This window comes from Bubalus bubalis, chromosome 5 (assembly GCF_019923935.1).
Source record: "Bubalus bubalis isolate 160015118507 breed Murrah chromosome 5, NDDB_SH_1, whole genome shotgun sequence".
In the NCBI taxonomy this organism is placed as follows: domain Eukaryota; kingdom Metazoa; phylum Chordata; class Mammalia; order Artiodactyla; family Bovidae; genus Bubalus; species Bubalus bubalis.
In genome coordinates this window covers 13,640,559-13,648,142 of record NC_059161.1, presented here as the reverse complement: position 1 = coordinate 13,648,142, position 7,584 = coordinate 13,640,559, and positions in this window count along the sequence as shown.

Sequence of the window (7,584 nt, the reverse complement as noted above, 5' to 3'; positions counted from 1 at the left end):
TGTGAATTGCCTGTGGGATGAAACACGAATCAGTGTGATACCATAAGTCAGTGTTTCTTTCATGTTAGAAGCACAGACCGTGATTATTATATACATCAATGCTGTAATACAACAACCTGTGGGTTCTTGGAGAAGCTCAGGGAATTATTAGTAGTTCTTGGCTTATACTTTTGAAAATACTAGATTGTGTTTAACCAACAACAAAACAAAATTTCCAAGGTAAGACCTAATTTTTAGTTTGCCTCTTGCTGGGAGTTGAAAGATACAAAGGACCTCTAAAAATGTATTTAAACAGAAATGGTTTGAGTACCATATATCTAGGCCAGAGGTCCCCAAATACTGGATAAGCAGGATCAGCTTCAGCATCATCTGCATACATGTTAGATACACAATCCCTGGGCCCCATCACACACTGACTGAATCAGGAACTCCAGTCAAGATGGGCAGTATTGTGTACTGCCAAGCTGAATATTCATTGGAAGGACTGATGCCGAAGCTCCAGTACTTTGGCCACCTGATGCAAAGAGCCAACTCACTGGGAAAGACCCTGATGCTGGGAAAGATTGAAGGCGGGAGAAGAAGGGGGAGACAGAGGATGAGATGATTTGATGGCATCACTGACTCAACAGACACGAATTTGAACAAGCTTTGGGAGATGGTGAAGGACAGGGAAGCCTGGCGTGCTGCAGTCCATGGGGTTGCAAAGAGCCATGACACAGTGATGGAACAACAACAACAAAAGGCTTCTAGGTGATTCTGACAAATGCTGAAATTTGAAAACTACAAAATGTCCATGTGGAATATGAAATATCTCCACGTATTCCAAAATATTGGGGGAAATGCTTTATGTAGCGTTCCCCTTTAAAATGACACGCTGCACAGTAACTGCATATTAAAGCGGAGTAGCCTACAGGAAGGTCTTCCCTGGTAGCTCAGTGGTAATCTACCTGCGATGCAGGAGACCCGGGTTCCATTCCTGGGTTGGGAAGATCCCCTGGAGCAGAGTATGGCAACCCACTCCAGGATTCTTGCCTGGAGAATCCTAAGGACAGAGGAGCCTGGGTGGCTACAGTCCATAGTATAGCACAGAGTCGGACACGATTGAAGCGATTAAGCAGCAGCAGCAGCCCACAGTAAAAGAAACAAGAAAGCACAGGAACCCAGGGGACTCATGCAGGGCTTCGCTGGGCCTTTGGGGGCAGCTTGTTGCTTTTCTGGAGGCACAACTTCAGTGTACAGAGATCAAATCTGTTTTTCCTTTAAGCACTGTAGTAAAAATTATTTTTAATGGTCATTTGTGCTCTCTTTTTGTCTTGCTTGGCTGCTATTGGTCTTTATGTAGGGCACATCTGCCTGCCTGTAATGGTAAATTGCTCTGGTTCCCAGAGGGACCCCACATGGCTTGGCAAACTCTCCCTGTAGAAGGGCTTGGTTTTAGACTGTTTTTTTCCATAAAAGAAAAGCAGGGATGCAACTCCAACCAGAGACAAGTTGAAAAGACTCAGAAGCTGGTACAGATGGGGTTCATTAGTTAGTTCAGTCGCTCAGTCGTATCCGACTCTTTGCGACCCCATGAATCGCAGCACGCCAGGCCTCCCTGTCCATCACCAACTCCCACAGTTCACTCAGACTCACGTCCGTCGAGTCAGTGATGCCATCCAGCCATCTCATCCTCTGGCGTCCCCTTCTCCTCCTGCCCCCAATCCCTCCCAGCATCAGAGTATTATCCAATGAGTCAACTCTTCGCGTGAGGTCGCCAAAGTACTGGAGTTTCAGCTTTAGCATCATTCCCTCCAAAGAAATCCCAGGGCTGATCTCCTTCAGAATGGACTGGTTGGATCTCCTTGCAGTCCAACGGACTCCCAAGAGTCTTCTCCAACACCACAGTTCAAAAGCATCAATTCATCGGCGCTCAGCCTTCTTCACAGTCCAACTCTCACATCCATACATGACCACTGGAAAAACCATAGCCTTGACTAGACGGACTTTTGTTGGCAAAGTAATGTCTCTGCTTTTGAGTATGCTGTCTAGGTTGGTCATAACTTTCCTTCCAAGGAGTAAGTGTCTTTTAATCTCATGGCTGTGTCACCATCTGCAGTGATTTTGGAGCCCAGAAAAATAAAGTCAGACACTGTTTCCACTGTTTCCCCATCTATTTGACATGAAGTGATGGGACCAGATGCCATGATCTTCATTTTCTGAATGTTGAGCTTTAAGCCAACTTTTTCACTCTCCTCTTTCACTTTCATCAAGAGGCTTTTTAGTTCCTCTTCACTTTCTGCCATAAGGGTGGTGTCATCTACATATCTGAGGTTATTGATATTTCTCCCGGCAATCTTGATTCCAGCTTGTGTTTCTTCCAGTCCAGCGTTTCTCATGATGTACTCTGCATATAAGTTAAATAAGCAGAGTGATAATATACAGCCTTGACGTACTCCTTTTCCTATTTGGAACCAGTCTGTTGTTCCATGTCCAGTTCTAACTGTTAGTAATATTCTAAAAAGGCCAAGGCAAGTCAAGAGTGGCGCATTCTCTCATTCTTTCTCACTCTTTGTATGATATTCTTTTATTTATTTATTTATTTTTGTCCAAATTCACCTTTTGCCCTTTAAACATCTGTTTAAAATTAAGAAAGCAATTTATTATTGAAGAACCTGATAGCTATACTGCCTTTAAAAAAAAGAGAGGAAAAAAAAACACATACTCTTTTACCTCTAGGCTTGACACCTCAGTCTCAAACTGATGTGGAAAAAATAAGCAGTTCTCATTTCATTATTGTCATTACAATTGCACTCTATTAAAACCTTCTACCTTCTCAACACATGTATAGATCACGAAGATATACATTTTGTGCATTAGCCTTATTCTTCTCTACCTTAGGTTTTTTCTTTGCATTAACCTTCTCTCTTTATTTACATGATGTTTTTATTTTTACCAGATTGCTTTACATTTTCTAGAAGTAATCTATTAATACAAGTGAATTTGTATTTTCTCTTTCATCCTTATATGTAAAAAAATAACCAAGTTCAGTTTTTTCCTTTAGCATTCTTTACACCTTAGCAAATATTTTTTGAGCAATCCACTGTGTCTCCTCTATGGCAGGAAACTATACCCTTTTATCACCAAAGTACTAGTAAAAACAATTAGGCAGAAAAGCCAGGCAATTTATGGAAAAATTCAAGTAATAGTCCCAGACAATGGTGAAGTGAAGAAAGGAATGTGATGAGCAACATTATCAAAAATGACTTGTAACCGGATTGCACAGACAGATTTAGAAAGCTGCCTACACTTTGCTTCTTCTCTATTTATGACATAAATTGGAAATAAGATGAAAGAGTAAGAAATGCTTCGTTTAAATTTACGATTTTAGGGACTTCCCTGATGATCCAGGGGTTAAGAATTCACCTTGCAATGGAAAGTACAAAAGTTCCATCCCTGGGGAACTAAGTTCCCACATGCCACAGGGCAACTAAGCCCGCGTGCCACAGTAGAGTCTGTGCACGGCAGCAAAATGTCCTGACTCGGTGAAAATCCTGCACGCCACAGCTAAGACCTGAGGCAGCCGGATGAATGTATTTTTTTAAAGTATAAATCAGTGCCAAATTTCGTGTCGTGAAGTTGTGAAGTCACTAAGTCGTGTCCAACTCTTTGTGGCCCCATGGACTGTAGCCCACCAGGCTCTTCCACCCATGGACTTAGCTAGGCAAGAGTACTGGAGTGGGCTGCCATTAGTGCCATCCAAACAAAGGCCCAATATCTATAATATAGCTCTTCAAAAATCCAGAAGAAAATAAAAAATCCAACTGAAGGGTTTGTTTGACCCCCACTTACAATTGGGAGAAATGCAACCTAAAACTATACTTAATTGCTTGTCCTCTATGTAATGGCAAAACAAAACAAAAGGCTGACAATGCATGCTGGTGGTAAACTGTGGGGAAATAGACACTCTCATAAATCACTGCTGGAATGTTTTAAGGGAAATTTGGCAAATTCTAACAGAACAAAATATGCATTGAATTTTTGATCTAGTAATCTGACTCTGGTAATTGACCCTGAAGATGTACCTCCAATTATACAAACGTAATATGCACAAGGTTATTCTTTGCAATACTGCCCATAATTTGCCCATAAAGTACTTAAAGCCCCCTAAATGCTTCTATAGAGAAGAGTAGTTGAATAAACTATGGTACATCTATACAATGGAACATACACAATTATAAAAATGAAAAAATCGAGTAACTATAATCTCTATAAGTTGATATAAAATATTTTCCAAAATAACTTACATAAAAAACTGAAGTACAAATGAGTATCTATAATATTCAGTTCAGTTGCTCAGTCATGTCTGAGTCTTTGTGACCCCATGGACTGTAGCACACAAGGCCTCCCTGTCCATCACCAACTCCCGGAGTTTACTCAAACTCATGTCCGTTGAGTCAGTGATACCATCCAGCCATCTCATCCTCTGTCGTCTCCTTCTCCTCCTGCCTTCAACAATTCCCAGCATCAGGGTCTTTTCAAATGAGTCAGTTCTAAGCATCAGGTGGCCAAAGTATTGGAGTTTCAGCTTCAGCATCAGTCCTTCCAATGAATATTCAGGACTGGTTTCCTTTAGGATGGACTGGTTGGATCTCCTAGCAGTCCAAGGGACTCCCAAGAGTCTTCTTCAACACCCACAGTTCAAAAGCATCAATTTTTCGGCACTCTGCTTTCTTTATAGTCCAACTCTCACATCCATACATGACTACTGGAAAAATCATAAGCCTTGACTAGACGGACCTTTGTTGGCAAAATAATGTCTCTGCTTTTGAATACGATATCTAGGTTGGTCATAACTTTTCTTCCAAGGAGTAAGCATCTTTTAACTTCATGGCTGCAGTCACCATCTGCAGTGATTTTGGAGCCCCCAAAATAAAATCTGTCACTGTTTCCCCATCTATGTGCCATGAAGTGATGGGACCAGATGCATGATCTTCGTTTTCTGAATGTTGAGCTTTAAGCCAACTTTTTCACTCTCCTCTTTAACTTTCATCAAGAGGCTCTTTAGTTCTTTGCTTTCTGCCATAAGGGTGGTGTCATCTGCATATCTGAGGTTATTGATATTTCTCCTGGCCGTCTTGATTCCAGCTTGGGCTTCATCCAGCCCAGCATTTCTCATGATGCACATTGTGCAAAGCAAACAACAAACACAAGAGAAATAAACCAGGAAATCATAAGATTGGTTACCTAAGAGGAATGGGGGTCAACGTGGTGGGGAAAATGGGGGAAAGGGAATAGGATGAAGGAAATCACATAATAATAGAATCCCTATGAAGTTGGATGGGGAGAAAACCAAACTAACCTTAGCAACTTTGGATAATATTCTATTTAAACTATATACTCCAAGGTTAAAGACAAGAATTGTGCACATAAATACTTCTCAGTTAGTAGATTTGTTGTTCATGGGGATATTGTTTAGCATGTGAAACTACTTGCTCTGCTGCTGCTGCTGCTGCTAAGTCACTTCAGTCGTGTCCGAATCTGTGCGACCCCATAGAAGGCAGCCCACCAGGCCCCACCGTCCCTGGGATTCTCCAGGCAAGAACACTGCAGTGGGTTACTACTTGCTCTAGAATTAAGCAAATAAGTAAATATATTGTGGATAATGAAAACTAAGTTTCTCACTGTTGGAATAAGGTGCTACAAGTTAAAAAAAAAAAAAGAGTGAATACGGTGGTATTGGATTGAAATCGGAGGTATCACAGTATGGACCCATGATTTTACTAAGCGTGCAGGTAAGTGTATAGTGTATGAATGTGTATTTGCTTTTTTATGGCTCTGTCCTCTGAGAAGGCCTGGAAGCAAGGATACACCAGCACCAAGGAGCACACCTGGTGCTCGGATTTGATTTCTAAACAACATCTCCCCGTGACCCTGCTTGGGTCGGGGAGGGGCACGGAACTAAGGCTCCTCCAAGAAGTGGCTGGCTCCAGCACTGCATGAAAAGTATAACGCTAAAATCTCCTGTAGTACCAGAAGTAGGAAGTGCCCTAAGAGATGATGGGGCTATGTCTAATGGACATGGGAACCAACTTGGTAAGACTCCCAATGGCCAAATCTAGAACACTTTAAATAATAAATAATGATGTCATAGATTCTTACCCATTTAATAACATAAGAATCCATAAGTTCATTCTGATTAAAAATAGGAAAACTATTCCTTTTAGTAGGATTCCAGCTAATAAATGTGGAAGGAATGAAGAAATTGAAAATTATTATTTGTTAAAAATTCTCCAAGCCAGGCTTCAGCAATATGTGAACCGTGAACTTCCAGATGTTAAAGCTGGTTTTAGAAAAGGCAGAGGAACCAGAGATCAAATTGTCAACATACACTGGATCATTAAAAAGCAAGAGAGTTCCAGAAAAACATCTATTTCTGCTTTATTGACTATGCCAAAGCATAGCGTGGAGCACAACAAACTGTGGAAAATTCTGAAAGAGATGGGAATACCAGACCACCTGACCTGCCTCTTGAGAAACCTGTATGTAGGTCAGGAAGCAACAGTTAGAACTGGACATGGAACAACAGACTGGTTCCAAATGGGAAAAGGACTTTGTCAAGGCTGTATATTGTCACCCTGCTTATTTAACTTCTATACAGAGTACATCATGAGAAACGCTGAGCTAGAGGAAGCACAAGCTGGAATCAAGATTGCCGGGAGAAATATCAATAACCTCAGATATGCAGATGACACCACCCTTATGGCAGAAAGCAAAGAAGAACTAAAGGGCTTCTTGATGAAAGTGAAAGAGGAGAGTGAAAAAGTTGGCTTAAAGTTCAACATTCAGAAAACTAAGATCATGGCATCCGGTCCCATCACTTCATGTCAGATAGATGGGGAAACAGTGGAAACAGTGGCTGACTTTATTCTTTTGGGCTCCAAAATCACTGCAGATGGTGAGTGCAGTCATGAAATTAAAACACGCTTACTCCTTGAAAGGAAAGTTATGACCAACCTAGATAGCATATTCAAAAGCAGAGACATTACTTTGCCAACAAAGGTCTGTCTAGTCAAGCTTATGGTTTTTCCAGTGGTCATGTATGGATGTGAGAGTTGGACTATAAAGAAAGCTATGTGTAGAAGAATTGATGCTTTTGAACTGTGGTGTTGGAGAAGACTCTTGAGAGTCCCTTGGACTGCAAGGAGATCCAACCAGTCCATCCTAAAGGAAACCAGTCCTGGGTGTTCATTGGAAGGACTGATGTTGAAGCTGAAACTCCCAATACTTTGGCCACCTGATGTGAAGAGCTGACTCATTAAAAAGACCCTGATGCTGGGAAAGATTGAAGGCAGGAGGAGAAGGGGACGACAGAGGATGAGATGGTTGGATGGCATCACCGACTCAATGGACATGAGTTTGGGTAGACTCCGGGAGTTGGTGATGGACAGGGAGGCCTGGCCTGCTGCAGTTCATGGGGTCACAAAGAGTCAGAAACGACTGAGCGACTGAACTGAACTGAACACCACCATAATAATTGTTTTAGATGTTAACATGAATGGTTGAAAGTATATTGAGAAACAAAATATGTATTCTTAAATTATC